Consider the following 16,221-nt stretch of genomic DNA (forward strand, 5'->3'; position numbering starts at 1 on the left):
GCTTTTTCTGGGGGACACAATACATACAAACCAGCAGAGAGGGGAATAAGGGGGACTGCTTTCTACATAACAAACTATTTAGAATTACTTGACACTTTAAACCATGTGCCTGTGTATTTTTTTTTTTTTTTTTTGACGTTCGCAAATTCTTTATATTTCCAGCTGTTAGCTGTGAGGCAAATATTTTTGAAAGCTGAATTTACCTCTAGCAGAGAAACCAGAGCCAATTATTAAGCAGCCAAAATTCTACAGTATTTGAATACATGACTCTTTCTCTTTTAGCACATTCTTTGTTCTCCTCTTCTAGAAATTGTAGATGTCTTTAGTTTGATTATCTGTCACCTTAACACAGCGGCATCTGCAACAGTCATGTCATCTGAAGTTCCTTCAATTGACATATCTATATTTGAAATGTCACACCTGATGCCAACTTGATGGGGATTACAAATGGCAGCAGCAGACCCACTGGCAACACACATATGGAATTTTTTCTGACCAGCTGTCCATTTTGGCTAACAGCATTTTCAGTCCTAGAGTGCTCTCTTCTTAGCCTGCCAGCTGCATGGATTTCTTCATTTTGAGAGACTGGAAGAGATTTTTCTAAATCCAGAAAATCTATAGGTCTTTCACTTAGCCTAAGTACAGGAGGTGGTGTTTTTGGTGTCAGAGGTTTAAAGACAGTTGACTGAATAAGGTCAAGACCTTGAAAATGGAATCTCTTCATTATTTCCTGCTCCAACAATCCCCTCTGGAATCTGCATTCTTACACACTAGCATTTGGAACTCCTTCTTGGAATCTTGTTCCAAGTCAGCATTTGGTGTTGCTACCTTCAGTTTTTCCAGGACCCTCATTTGCTAATACCTTCTGCGAATTCCTTTTCATACTGAATTTGACAAATTTCTGCCCTCTCAGCAGCAGTGGAAGAAGGAAATGCCTCACTCACCAAATGTATACCAACTACTGCTTGTTATTTGGCATCATCTGCTTCTGTGCTTCATATTAGTACTCTTAACTTGCTTCAACGTGTATGCGATGGATTTAGAGACATTTTCCTCTCCCTGGGTCACTAGAGGGTCCCAGGTGACAGCCACTAACCACCAGCTGCCGGCTCGCAGATGCTTCCGAAGGCAGTTGACTTACCGCTCCAAGGAACCCGAGCAAAGCACTGGCTGGAGCAGCTGCAGCAGCGCGTGTGTAATAGTAATGAAAATTTAAAAATATATATATATAATAATAAATGGTAAATAGGGAACATTCTATTTAGTTTCTGATTTTAACTGAACTGCTTTAGTGTACCATTTAGGATATTTGCTATTTGTTTAGATATATAGTCTTTGTTATATTTAAGTCATTTCCTTGAATTCTTATTTACTTAGCTATTGTTTATTATTATTATCATTATCTGTAGATGCTGACTTTTATCACAAGTTTTTCAGCATTTATTAATATAATCTCAATATGATTGTTTAAATTATAGTGATTTATTTTCCTAATATTTAACCATCCTTGCATTCCCAAAATAAATTTTACTTAGTCATAGAGTATCATTCTTTTGAAACATTGCTGGATTCTCCCTGCTAATATTCTGTTTAGAATTTTTGCATCTATATTTATAAATGAGATTGGTCTATGTATTTCTTCTTATACAAGGAAAAAACACTTAAGCAAGCTGTAGTAAAGGAGCTGGTATAGCTATGATGTAATAAAAAGAACATAAGTTTATAAGTCAGAAGATGGCATTTATTTATTAAACAAATATTTTTATTTAAATAATCTAGTCCATAAGCACTATATTCTATGATCCCACCACATTTAGCATGAACCTTCTCTCAAGATAGATGCAATAACATTACAGAATTGGGATTTTATTACCCTTAAGGTTGATATCCAGCAACCAGAAATCCTCTACCCCAATGGCAAGACAATGGACCTTTTAGATATCAAGTCTTAGAAACCATCCCCCTAAGGATAAAGGCTATAGGCTTTGCTAGATTTGTAGACCCAATTCATGTAAACATGGGGGGCATTTAAAATATTTTAGTCAATCCACAATACCACTATTTTCAATGAAAGCCCATTTCTAACATCCACTATTAAAATTAATGATCCATAATCTTTCCACTATAAACCCATTTCTGATATTCTTTAGTTTAATAAGCAAAGTATCTAGCATTGATCAGAGTAAAAGACAGTTGGAGTGCTTATGGTAATCCTTCTGAAGTGTGAATTCTTGACTACAATGCTAGCTGCATGGGTGATATCATTTTAATTCACATACTCATAATATCACACTGCCCTGAAATATTTTTAACTAAGTTGTAGTATCGTAACACCTGGATTAACATACCAGTTCTGTCACTTAATTGCTGTGTGGTACTGGATATGGTTGTAATTTGATTCCTCTGAGACTCAAGTGTCCCTTACTGTAAAATTAATACAGTGAGAATTAAATAATGCCTATGAAAAGGCTTTTAAACTCTAAAATAGTCTACAAATATTAGGCACTATTATTGGATAATAATACCTCAAATAGAGGCTAGGTTCTGTCAGAATTCTCTGAGGATTTGTCCATGGTTGTATTGAATCATGCCCCCCACAAAAGGCATGTTCGGGTCCCAACCCCTGGACCTGGGAGTGTGAACCCATCTGTAAATAGGACCTTTGAAAACGTGCCCAAAGTGAATGACGGTGGGCCTTAATGGCTTAAGTTCTTACAAGCAAAGGAAATTGAACACAGAAGGAGAAGCCACAGGGAGAAGCCAGAATCTGGAATCAACGGAACCTGGAAGAGAAAGGAAGAGACAATGCCATGTGCACTGCCATGTGCACTGCCATGTGACAGAAAAGCCAAGGAACCCAAAGATTACCAGGCAGCCAGAAGATACCGGCCCTGGGAGGAAGCAAGCCTTTTTAGCCTTTGAAACTGTGAGCCAATAAATTCCTGTTGTTAAGCCCACCCATTTTATGGTATTTGTTTTAGCAGCCAGTAAGCTAAAACAGTCCCATTGCATGAAAGTTTAGGTGACCTCTGATGTTCATTCCTATTCTAAATATTACAGTTTTAATATTCTTTTTGCTTGTCAATAAAGACAGGAAAAAAAGCAAAATAAGTAAATTATGGGCTACTTATCTCAAAAGGCAAAGATGATTACTTTAAACGTGCACTGGGACCCCTAACCCTCACCTACCAGTGGTAGAGTCTCTATCAAATGAGAACAGGTTTAATAGATTTAATAATAATGACTAACATTTATGCAGTGTTTACTCTGCCAGGCAGTGAACTATGTACATTATCCTATTTAATCCCCACAATAAACCAATAATGTAGATATTGCTTTTAACCCCATTTTAAAAAGAGGAAACTGAAGCTTAGAGAAATTAGGTAACTGTGTAAATGATGGTATTAGGATTCAAACTTAAGCAGTTTTAGAGTCTATATTCTAAATACAACAGTATGACTTAATATATGAATTTGTTTTCACATCCTTGACTTAAGGGCAAAGAAGCAGACAAAATGCATGATGTCTTCTGCATTTATTAAGACAAAGAAACACACATACACCTTCAGCTAATTTTCCTGGGGGAAATTCAAGAGTAGTCACTCACAAAAGCATTGTGGGAGCACAGGTATATTTTTTCCCCTATCGCTCATCTCATGTTTCTCCTCTTTTCTGAACTTCAACTACTTGGTCCTCTTTTCAGTTTTCTCTTTCCCTATATATAGATTTTTTTTGCAAAGATGGCTACCAACAGTCCCTCCCATCTCTGTATATGCAGGCATGATCCTCCTGTCATCAAGAGGTGGCATCTATTTCCCCAACCCTTGAATCTGCACTGGCTTTGTTACTTGATTTAACCATATGGTGGAAATAAAGCAGTGACAGTTCAAGGCCTAGGACTCAAGAAACCTGGTAGCTTCCACTTTCACTTTCTTGGAGCCTTGTGAAGAAGTCCAGCTGCCCTGCTAGAGAAGTTGTGTGGAAAGAGAAGCTCCAGCCAATAGCAGGCACCAACTGCCAAATATGTGAGGCGATCTTGAATCACCATCTCCAATGACTGTGCCACATGAAGGACTCCACCTGATGGAGTAGAAGAACCATCCAGCTAAAGCCAGCCAACCCACAGGATAGTTAGAAATAATAAATCGTTTTAAGCCACTAGGTTTTGGAGTGGTTTGGGGTAGTTTATGCAGCAAAGGCTAACTGCAACACCATGGGCCATAAACATTTAGATAGAGGGACAACATTCTTGGGAGGTCTCTTTGGGTACAGAGATTCCTTGACATCTCTACAGAAGAGTTTGAGGCAGTGTTTTGGTTTGCTAACTGTTCTAGTTTGCTAATGCTGCTGGAATGCAGAACACCAGAAATGGATTGGCTTTTATAAAAGGAGGTTTATTTGGTTACACAGTTACAGTCTTAAGGCCATAAAGTGTCCAAGATAACGCATCAACAATCAGGTACCTTCACTGGAGGATGGCCAATGGCATCCAGAAAACCTCTATTAGCTGTGAAGGCACATGGCTGGCGTCTGTTCTGGAGTTCTGGTTTCAAAACGGCTTTCTCGCAGGACGTTCATCTCTAGGCATCAGCTTCTCTCCAAAATGTCACTCTCAGTTGCTCTTGGGGTGTTTGTCCTCTCTTAGCTTCTCTGGAGCAAAAGTCTGCTTTCAATGGCCATCTTCAAACTGTCTCTCATCTGCAGCTACTCTCTCAGCTTCTGTACATTCTTCAAAGTGTCCCTCTTGGCTGTAGCTCCTCTTCGAAATGTCACTCTCAGCTGCACTGAGTTCCTTCTGTTTGTCAGCTCATTTATATGGCTCCAGTGATTTAATTTAGACCTACCCTGCATGGGTGGGGTAACACCTCCATGGCAATTATCCAATCAGAGTCATCACCCACAGTTGGGTGGGGTGGATCTCCATGGAAACACTCAAAGAATTACAATCTAATCAACACTGATAACTCTGCCCACACAAGATTACATCAAAGATAATGGAGTTTTGGAGGACATAATACACTCAAACCGGCACACTAACTGACGAAATGCAACATACCAGAAATGGACTGGCTGTTAACAATGGGGATTTATTAGCTTACAAATTTACAGTGCTAAGGCCATGAAAATGTTCCAGTTAAGGCATCAAGAGGACAATACCTTTTCTGAAGACAGAGGAACTTGGGCTCCTCTGTCAGATACTGCCAGGCACATGGTGATGTCTGTTGGTCCTTCTCTCCCAGGTTTTGTTACTCCAGCTTCTGGATTCTCCAATCTGCTGCTTTTTCTCTAAACTTTTCTGGGTGTTTTTGTCTATGTGTTTTATCTTCTTATAAAGGATTCCAGTAAGAGGATTAAGACCCACCATGAATGAGGTGGGTCACATCTCAATTGAAATAACCTAATCAAAAGGCCCTACCCACAATAGATCTACACCCACAGTAATGGACTAAAAGAACATGGCCTTTTCTGGGGTACATACAACTTCAAACTACCACAGGCAATAAAGCAAAATACGTGGCTGAGATGTGGAAAACTGTTTGGCGGTTCCTCAGAAAGTTAAACAGAATTACCATGCGACCTAGTAATCCCACTTCTAGGTATATACTGAAAAGAATTGAAAGCAGCTCAGATAGTTATCTGTACAACCATGTTCACTGATTATTCACAAATGCCAAAAGATGGAAAGAACCTAAGTTTCCATCAATGGATAAATAGATAAACAAAATGTGATATACATATATAAAGGAATATTGTTCAGCCATTAAAAAGAATGAAGTCCTTGGTGGTTTGATGGGTTGAGCCCTCTACCATAGGTTTTACCCTTGGGAAGATGGTTGCTGCAAAGGAAAGGCTAGGCCTCACTATAATTGTGCCTAAGAGCCTCCTCCCGAATGCCTCTTTGTTGCTCAGATGTGGCCCTCTCTCTCTAGCTAAGCCAACTTGAAAGGTGAAATCACTGCCCTCCCCACTACGTGGGATCAGACACCCAGGGTAGTGAATCTCTCTGGCAACGTGGAATATGACTCCCAGGGAGGAATGTAGACCCGGCATCATGGGATGGAGAACATCTTCTTGACCAAAAAGGGGATGTGAAAGGAAATGAAATAAGCTTCAGTGGCAGAGAGATTCCAAAAGCTGCCGAGAGGTCACTCTGGTGTGCACTCTTACACACAATTTAGACAACCCTCTTTAGGTTCTAAAGAATTGGGGTAGCTGGTGGTGGATACCTGACACGATCAAACTACAACCCAGAACCCATGAATCTCGAAGACAATTGTATAAAAATGTAGCTTATGAGGGGTGACAATGGAATTGGGAAAGCCATAAGGACCACACTCCACTTTGTCTAGTTTATGGATGGATGAGTAGAAAAATAGGGGAAGGAAACAAACAAACAAACAGACAAAGGTACCCAGTGTTCTTTTTTACTTTAATTGCTCTTTTTCACTTTAATTATTATTCTTGTTATTTTTGTGTGTGTGCTAATGAAGGTGTCAGGGATTGATTTAGGTGATGAATGTACAACTATGGGTACTGTGAACAATCGAATGTACGATTTGTTTTGTATGACTGTGTGGTATGTGAATATATCTCAATAAAATGAAGATAAAAAAAAAAAAGAATGAAGTCCTGATACATGCTACAATATAGATGAACCTTAAAGACATCATGCTGAGTGAAATAAGCCAGACATAAAAGGACAAAAATTATATGATCTCATTTATATGAAATAACTAGAATATGCAAATTTAGAGAGTCAGAAACTAGAATACAGGTTACCAAGAGCTGGAGTGGGGGTAGGAAAAGTGGAGTCAATGGTTAACTAGTACAGAATTTCTATTTGGGATGATGGAAAAGTTTTGGTGATGGATGTTGGTGACTGAATATAACTAACACTAATGAATTGTATATTTGAATGTGGATAAAAGTGGAAATTTTCAGTTTATATATGTTACCAGAATAAAAATTTTAAAAAAAACCATAAAAAAAACATGTGGCTGATTTGGATTAGTCTTATCCAGTGGTTTCTTATCACAGTGGTTTATATTTTTAGAAAAATCTTGGTATAGATTTTTCTACCAAGAACCAGCATAAAGAAAAAGAAAACTATTAAGATTTTTTTAAGCACAAATAATACAAGAAAACATTATTTCTCATTTTATCCAATACCCCATCTGTTAATTCTGAGCCAAACAGAACAGGTTCTCTGACAAAAACATCTTACTTATAGAATTCGTCTTCAAGGTTCAAAAAGCCTGCTTTCCTCCCCTGAGACTCAGAAACCTACATTTCCTGAATGGAGAATAATACCAAAAGAAAATCAAACTTCTTAGGAGCTGTTGAAGCTGCCAAATCCCTCATCCATGTGATGGAAGTTCGAGTCAGTAAGTTGAACAGGATGCATGTCTAAAATTAAAAAAAAAAAATTTTTTTTTAGTTAAAAAAAAAGTGATTTCTTACAAAATCAAATTAACATTATCACACCTAACACAATTAGTAATAATTCACTAATATCACTGAATACTAAATGTTAAAATTTCCCCAGTAGTCCCAAAGATGTGATTTATAGTTGATTTTTTTCAAACAGGGATCCAATCAGTCATGAGGATTTTGATCCACAGGATTCTTATTTCTGAATTAAGCACAAAGATTCCTGACCTGTGTCTCAAAGAGCTGCCTCTTCAGTTCCACCAATTTATGAATACTGATCTTAGAAATCATTAAGTCAGACCTTTCTCTGCATTTCCATTTTGGTGTAATTATGGGTTAAAGAGACAGCTGCAGCCTAGTTACAGTTAGTGACCCCAACCGAGAATGCAGCAGCTCCTAAAGGGTACAAATTAGGAATGAAAGGAGCCAGCTGCTCTTGGCCAACTATAAGATGCAGAAAGTTGTCATGGAGTGAAGAAATTTCAAGTTTTATTATTTAAAATAAAGACTAAGAGGCTGTGGTTAGCAACACAATAGCCTGCAACTCCATCAAAGAGACAAGCCCTTAAGAGTTACTTGGGACCTAATAATCAGGACACTTAACTCCCCCAGTGAGCATTGCTAGAAATTTCTGTGTTGCTCAAACAGTTCAGGAAAGCCTCCACAGCAACCCAGGGAGAAACCACTATGCTGGGAAATGAACAGATCCATTAAAATGGTGATTGTTTTAATTGGGCACAACTCCTGTTTCTCTACTCTGGAGACCGTAGCCAGATGCTAATACCAGGCAATCATTTTTACCCCTTCTATCCTATTCACAATCTTTCTTCCTTCCCATCCTCATCCCAGAAACTATAAAAAACACCATATCAATTTCCAGGAAGATAGTGGATTAGGAGAGACAGAGCAAAATTCTCTTCTGTGAAAAACACTAGATAAAGGACAGAAAGTGCTCCAGAACAGCAGTTCCAGGGTGTGACCAGCTGGGCAGGGACTTCTATACCATATAGTGAGGACATAGCTGGAAAGGCCAAAGGACCACATTTAGGATGGATGAGTGTTTGCCCTGGAACGCTCCTGAGCTGGCAGATGAGCGCAGAAGGAGCAGCTTTCTAAGCCCCGTGCACCCATCTCAGCAGTTGGCTGGGGAGATAAACCTTCTCAGCCTCACAGCTGAGAGCTCCATGAAGGAACTCAGGATTCAGCAGTCTTGTGATCACAACCACTCTACCTCTACAGAAGCCTGCAGTGTGCACAGCTGAAAGGCAAGGGCACTGCATGGAAGTGCTAGGAGCCCCTCCCAAATCACAGGGAATCGCAGGTGCATAACAGATAGGGACTGTGGGGCATATGAGCTGGAAAGTGAGACACACAGCTCTGCAGCTGCAGAGTAGTCCACCCCCAGCCCCAGGAACTTCCAGAACCACTGTGCCCTGGAGTGCACTCTCTGCAGAACTGGGGGCAGTCCCCAGAGCACATGGAAAATTGGTGTGCTGACTGGATTTCCACTCAGTTTGGACCCTGCTCAATGCATAGACGACGTTGATGGAGAACTGGCTTGAGGGTAAGAGGTGTCTCAAGAGTGCCATCTGCTGGTAGGACAGGGAAAGTGAGTCCCACCAAGTGGTAGCTCTGCCAAATTACAGATAAATGTTCAAATAATCCTGCATATCCTAAAATAACACTATCAAGATAAGAAAATGCCACAAGACCAAAAACAACACAAAATTATAAAGCATATGGAGAAACCAGAAGACATGGACAACCCAAATGACCAAATTAAAAAACCAGAGGAGACACAAAATTTGGAGAAATTAATTAAAGTACAAACAAATCTCCAAAACAACTTCAATATGATGGCTAAGGACATAAAGAACATCAAGAAGACCCTAGAAGACCATAAAGAATTTGAAAAAGTAAATTTTAAAAATAGCAGATCTTATGGAAATAAAAGATACTGTTGGTCAAATTAAAAATATACTTGAAACACACAACAGCAGATTTGAAGAGGCAGAGGAAACAATTAGTGAATTAGGGGACAGGGCAATTGAATGCAAAAGCACCAAAAAACAAATGGTGAAAAAAATAAAAAAATTTGAAATGGATCTCAGGGAAATGATGGACAATATGAAGTGAACAAATATAAGAATCATTGGTGTTCCAGTAGGTGAAGAGAAGAGTAAAGGGCTAGGAAGAGTATTCAAAGACATTTTTGGGGAAAACTTCCCAACTTAGGCATGCAAAGGTGGTTCAACATAAGAAAATCAATGAATGTAATACAACACATTACCAAATCAAAAGGGAAAAATTAAATGATCATTTCAATAGATACTAAAAAAGCATTCAACAAAATTCAGCATCCTTTTTTGAATAAAAACACTTCTATGCCAGTTTGGATATATTATTTCCCCCTAAAAGAAATATTCTTATGCAATCTTATGGGGGCAGACTGATTAATTTTTTGATTGGGGTGTGACTTCTTGATTGAATGTTTCCATGGAGATTTGACACCACCCATTCAGGGTAGGTCTTGATTAGTTTACTGGAGTCCTTTAAAGGGAGCTCACACAGACAGAAGAGAGAAGAAAATGTCTTGGAATATGCTAAGCCAGGACACACAGGCATTAGAGGCTTGGAAGCTGACAACACTGCTTGCTGATGATTTGAGATTCTAGCCCAGAGTTTTCTCTGGAGAAGCTAAGAGAGGAAAGAATGCCCCAAGAGATTCATGCTGACACTTAGAGATTCTTGGAGATGCAGACACAAGCACATTTGAAGATGTTAAGCTAAGAGAAACCCAGAGACATTTTGGAGAAAGCCATTTTGAAACCAGAACCTGGGAGCAAAGAATCAGCATAGGCCAGCCATGTGCCTTCCCAAATAACAAAGATTTTCCAAATGCCATTGCCATTCTTCAGTAAAGGTACACTCATGTTGATGACTTAGTTTGGACATCCTTCGGACTGTAAATTTGTTACCAAATAAGCCCCCCTTATAAAAGCCAATCCATTTCTAGTATTTTTTTAAAGTATTCAGCATTCTTTATTTGGTGTTATACATAAACCACATCAAAATGCTTTTTGTTAATTAAAATGCAACATTTCAGATACAGGGAATTTTAATTAGATTTACACAGTTAAGACCAGAAAGATAAAGTGAAATAGCTAGCTTATTTTCAGCACCTGCCTTTAAACAGGCTGATGAATACCAAGTGAGTCTTGCTCTGTTCTATGAAACAGTGAAAGAATTTCCTTAGTATTTAAATATATTCATAAAACCAGTTATATAACTCTAAATATAAAACCAATCTCCAATAGGTTGTGATTTGACATTCACCATCTTTGTGAAAAGTTGAACATTACTAATTCAACCCAGCCTCAAGTCAAATTAAACCTTTAGAAGGGGGAAATAGTGATAGCATTGGTCAAACCAGAATTACTATTAAAATTCAAAAAGCATGATCATATTCATTTAACTATAGTTAACCTTATTTAATTAAGGACTGTCCAACAAAAATGATGTCATTCATTATCTGAATTCTGGTGTATGAGATCAATTTAAATATGGTACAGGTAAAAAAGCCACAAGATATTTGTTTTGTAATAACACAGTGGCCAACTATTACTCATTAGTAACTTTTTTGAGATAAGCTACCAAGTCTTCCCTTCCTGTCTTCTTCTTAAGGCCAGGAAAGATCATATTTGTTCCAGGGATCATTTCTAGTATTTTGCGTAATGGCAGCATTAGCAAACTGGAACACTTCCAAAGGTAGGAATTGAAGGAAACTTCCTCAATACGATAAAGGGAATATATGAAAAACCCACAGCCAGCATAGTACTCAGTGGTGAAAGACTGAAAGCCTTCCCCCTAAGATCAGGAACAAGATAAGGATGCTCACGGCCACCATTATTTTTCAACATTGTGCTAGAAGTTCTAGCCAGAATAATCTGGCAAGACAAAGAAATAAAAGGCATCCAAACTGGAAAGGAAGAAGTAAAACTGTCATTATTTGCAGATGATATGATCTTATATTTGGAAAACCCTGAGAAATCAATGACACAGCTACTTGAGCTAATAAACAAATTCAGCAAAGTGGTGGGATACAAGATTAATGCACATAAGTCGGTAATGTTCCTATACACTAGAAATGACCTAACTGAAGAGACACTCAAGAAAAAGATTCCATTCACAATAGCAACTAAAAAACTCAAGTACATAGGAATACTCTTAACCAAGGATGTAAAAGTCCTCTACACAGAAAATTACATAACTTTACTAAAAGAAACAAAAGGGGACCTAAAGAGATGGAAAACTATTCTGTGTTCATAGATAGGAAGGCTAAACATCATTAAGATGCCAATCCTACCCAAATTGATGTACAGATTCAATGCAATTCCAATCAAAATTCCAACAACTTACTTTGCAGATTTTGAAAAGCTAGTTATAAAATTTATTTGGAAGGGAAAGGTGCTCAAATTGCTTAAAACATTCTAAAAAAGAAAAACAAAGTGGGAGGACTCCCTGACTTTGAAGCCTACTATAAAGCCACAGTAATCAAAACAGCATGGTATTGGCACAAAGATAGATATATTGATCAATGGAATCGAATTGAGAGTTTGGAAATAAACATCCAGATGTATGGTCAACTGATTTTTCATAAAATCCCCAAATCTACTGAACTGGGACAAAACAGTCTCTTCAACAAGTGGGGCTGGGAGAACTGAATATCCATATCCAAAAGAATGAAAGAGGACCCCTACCTCACACCCCATACAAAAATTAACTCAAAGTGGAACAAAGACCTTAATATAAGAGACAGTACCATAAAACTCCTAGAAGATAATGCAGGGAAACATCTTCAAGACCTAGTATTAGTTACTTCCTTAGACCTTACACCCAAAGCACAAGCAACAAAAGGAAAAATAGATATATGGGAACTACTCAAAATCAAAAGCTTCTGTACCCCAAAGGAATTTGCCAAAAAGGTGAAGAGGCAGCCAATGCAATTGGAGAAAATATTTGGGAACCATGTATCTGATAAGACTGATATCTTGCATATATAAAGAAATCCTACAACTCAATGACAATAATACAAACAACCCAATTATAAAATGGGCAAAAGATATGAAAAGACATTTGGCTAAATGGCTAAAAAACACATGAAAAAAATGTTCATCTTCACTAGCTATTAGGGAGCTACAAATTTAGACCACAATGAGATATCATCTCACACCAGTTAGAATGGCTGCCATTAAACAAACAGGAAACTACAAATGCTGGAGAGGATGTGGAGAAATTGGAACTCTTATTCATTGCTGGCAGGACTATATAATGGTACAGCCATTGTGGAAGCCAGTTTGGAAGTTCCTCAGAAAACTAGATATCAATTTACCCTATGATCCAGAAATTTCACTTCTCAGTATATACCCAGAATATCTGAAAGCAGTGACATGAACAGACATTTTCACACTGATGTTCATAGAGGCATTGTTCACAATTGCCAAGAAATGGAAACAATCCAAGTGTCCTTCAGAGGACGAGAGTATAAACAAACTGTGGTATATACATATGATGGAATACTACGCAACAAAGTAAGAAGGAACAAGGTCTTGAAACATATGACAACATGGATGAACCTTGAAGACATAATGCTGAGTGAAATAAACCAGACACAAAAGGAGAGATATTTTACATTACCACTAATGTGAACTCCATGAACAATGTAAAATACGTGTCTTATAATGTAGAATATAGGGGACCTACAGAAAGACAGAAGCTAGTGAAGGGGGAATGATAATCTAATATGTAAAGATATGATAATGAGTGTGAACTTAATGGTATGGGAATGGATGGGTGTGATTATGGTTTGTTAATGGGATTATAAGTTTCAGTGCCATATTGAAGGTGAACATGTTCAAAAAGTGGTTGTTTAAAGGCATGTAACCCACAGAGTAGCACTACAAGCAAAAATAAATGTTAGCATGATATACTTATAAGGTATGACACTGGTACAAAGAATTAACAACAGAGTGGTATATGGAAAAACTACCCATTACATATTATAGACTATATTTAATAGGAATATTTTACCAGCACTACACTAATACTAGGGATGAATAATTAGTGACTGATAAGAGCTCTGGGATGTTTTACATTATGATAATTGTTTAAAATTGAGAGTGATGATGATTGTACAACTAAGTGAAGATAATGTGAGAAACTGTTTATCTTGGGACAGAATATATGTTACGTGAAATTAGGAACCCAATACTTAATAAATCAGCCCCTTGATCTTGAGGCTTGCTCTTGTGAAACTTAGGGCTGAAAATGGGAGACTAAGCCTTCCTATAATTATGCCTAAGAGGCACCTCCAGGGAACCTCTTTTGTTGCTCAGATGTGGCCTTTCTCTCTCAAAGCCCAACTTGGCAAATATATTTGTCAACCTCTCCCACTCACACACCCGGGACATGACATCCAGGAGAGTGAATCTCCCTGGTGACATGGGACATGACTCCCAGGAATGAACCTGGCCCTGGAAGTGAGGGATTTAAGACATCTACTTGGCCAAAAGGGGGAAAAAGAAAGATAACAAAATAAGGTTACAGTGGCTAAGAGATCTTGAGTAGAGTAGAGAAGCTATCCTGGAGCTTTCTCTTATGCAAGCTCCAGCTAAATATTCAAAATGGCCACAGTATGCCATGCCCTTACCAACAGCAGTCCCAAAATATTTTGTTCCCTATCTGAGATTCTATAAAAGATTTACTCACCAAGTTTTATCTCCCAGAAACTTAAATCCACCAGAGTGTTCCTATGCAAGACAAGTCCCAAAACTCAGAGGCAACAGCCTCTTTAAGAACAACAATCAGTTGCAACCCCCTTCCCCAAAATGTCAACACCCCCTGTATTAGTTAGGGTTTTTTAGTGAAACAGAATCAAAAAGAGATATCTATAAGATTTATAAAAGTGTCTCATGCAACTGTGGGTATGCACAAGTCCAAATTCTGTAGGGCAAGCAGCAAACTGGCAACTCCAATGAAGATGTTTGATGAACTCTGCAGGCAACAAACTGGCAATTTCAATGAATGTGTTCGATGAACTCCTGAGGAAATGAACCGGCAACTTCGACAAACTCCTCAGGAAATGCTTCACAGGTCAGCCAAAGAAGAAGTGAAGGTCCTCTATCTGTCTCACTTAAAAGTCTTCAACTGATTGGATTAAATCCAGCTGACTGCATTCTCTCATTGCAGAAGACACGCCCTTCGTTGACATCATCAGTCACAGCTGCAGCCAATTGACTGATGATTTAATAAACCAGCCTACTGGTTATTAACCAGCCACAAACATCCTCACAGCAAAGGTTAGGCCAGTGCTTGCTTGACCAGACAGCTGGGTACCATCACCTGGCCAAGTTGACACATGAACCTAACCATCACACCCCCTTTCATTATGAACAAGTTAGGGTGGTCACTGTCTGAACACCCCTGAAGATCAAGAAAGTGATTAAATGAGAGGAAGGGGCAGCAACAGACAAGATAGGATTTAACAAAGGATTAAGAATACTGAAACCTTATATAAATATATATTTATATATTTTTAGATGCTAGGGATTAGAGTAACTAGAAGGAAATAACTGAAATGGTGGTATTGTATAACATTCTTTGAAATTTGCTCTATAGCTCTTCATTGAATTGTGCTTTGAAAGTTTTCACCTTTCTGTATAGATCATATATTTCACAATAAGGAAAGAACTGAAACTGTGGAACTGTAACCCATAACATTTTTTGAAATTACCTATATAACTGCATTTTGAGCTGTACTTTGAAAGTTAACACTTTTCTGTATATATGCTATATTTTACAATAATGGAAATAACTGAAATTGTGGAAATGTAACCCATAACATTCTTTGAAATTTTCTCTCTAACTACTTGCTAAATCATACATTGAAAGTTATCACTGTTATGTATATATGTTAAAGTTCACAATAAAAAATGCACAAAAAATTTTAAATGCATAAAAAAAACCATATTATAAAAACTAACACAAACAACAACAAAACTATCTCAAAAACCTAGGCACACAGGAAGCTGTCAAAGGAGAATGGAGGACCTTAAAAAAGCCCTAAAGGGAGGACCTAGAGAAGAAGTGGATGGAGTTTACAGAAGCCTCTGCTCCCACAAAGCCCCTCCTGCTACTCCTTCCCTCCCTGCTTGAAGACAAGAAAGATAATCAAGTGTTGAGTTTGTAAAGTAGTTCTCCCAACCTACATCTTAAGGTGGGTCCATGGCAACCATTCAAAAATTACAACATATTTTGTATTAAAGCTACCACAGAAATGCAGAAAACTATTGATAGGGTGTAACATAAAACAATGAGAAACAAAATACTGCCCCCTACCCCAGCATTCTCTAGCTAGGCAAGCAGAGAATGACAATACCTCTAAGGGACTCTGAGGCAGTATATAGTTTGATATACTATTTCTGTGGTTTATGTACATACATTAACTCGTCTCTTTTATAGGAAACCTGACTGGATGTTTATCACTTGTAATGTAAAGCACTGGAAAATAAAGGCTAGAGCTAATCACTTTGAATAAAAATACTTGGTATGCAACAAATAAGTATTAAAGATATCATTTACTGGTTAATAATTACCTGATACAAAATATAAAACAAAATACATTTACTAGATTGTTTTTCAGTTGCAGCTGCCCACTGGTATCCCAAATAAGGATTTCCCATAAACAAAAGCTGCAGCGAAATTCACTCAGTGATTAGTTTAGGTCAATCC

At 37.9% G+C, this 16,221-nt stretch overlaps 1 pseudogene; it reads right to left on the bottom strand.

The window, feature by feature from the left end:
- Positions 1-205: 205 nt before the first annotated feature.
- Positions 206-7,722, bottom strand: LOC119542691 (annotated as a pseudogene).
- Between the last annotated feature and the right edge of the window lie 8,499 nt (positions 7,723-16,221).

This window comes from Choloepus didactylus, chromosome 8, assembly GCF_015220235.1.
Source record: "Choloepus didactylus isolate mChoDid1 chromosome 8, mChoDid1.pri, whole genome shotgun sequence".
Taxonomy (NCBI): Eukaryota; Metazoa; Chordata; class Mammalia; order Pilosa; family Megalonychidae; genus Choloepus; species Choloepus didactylus.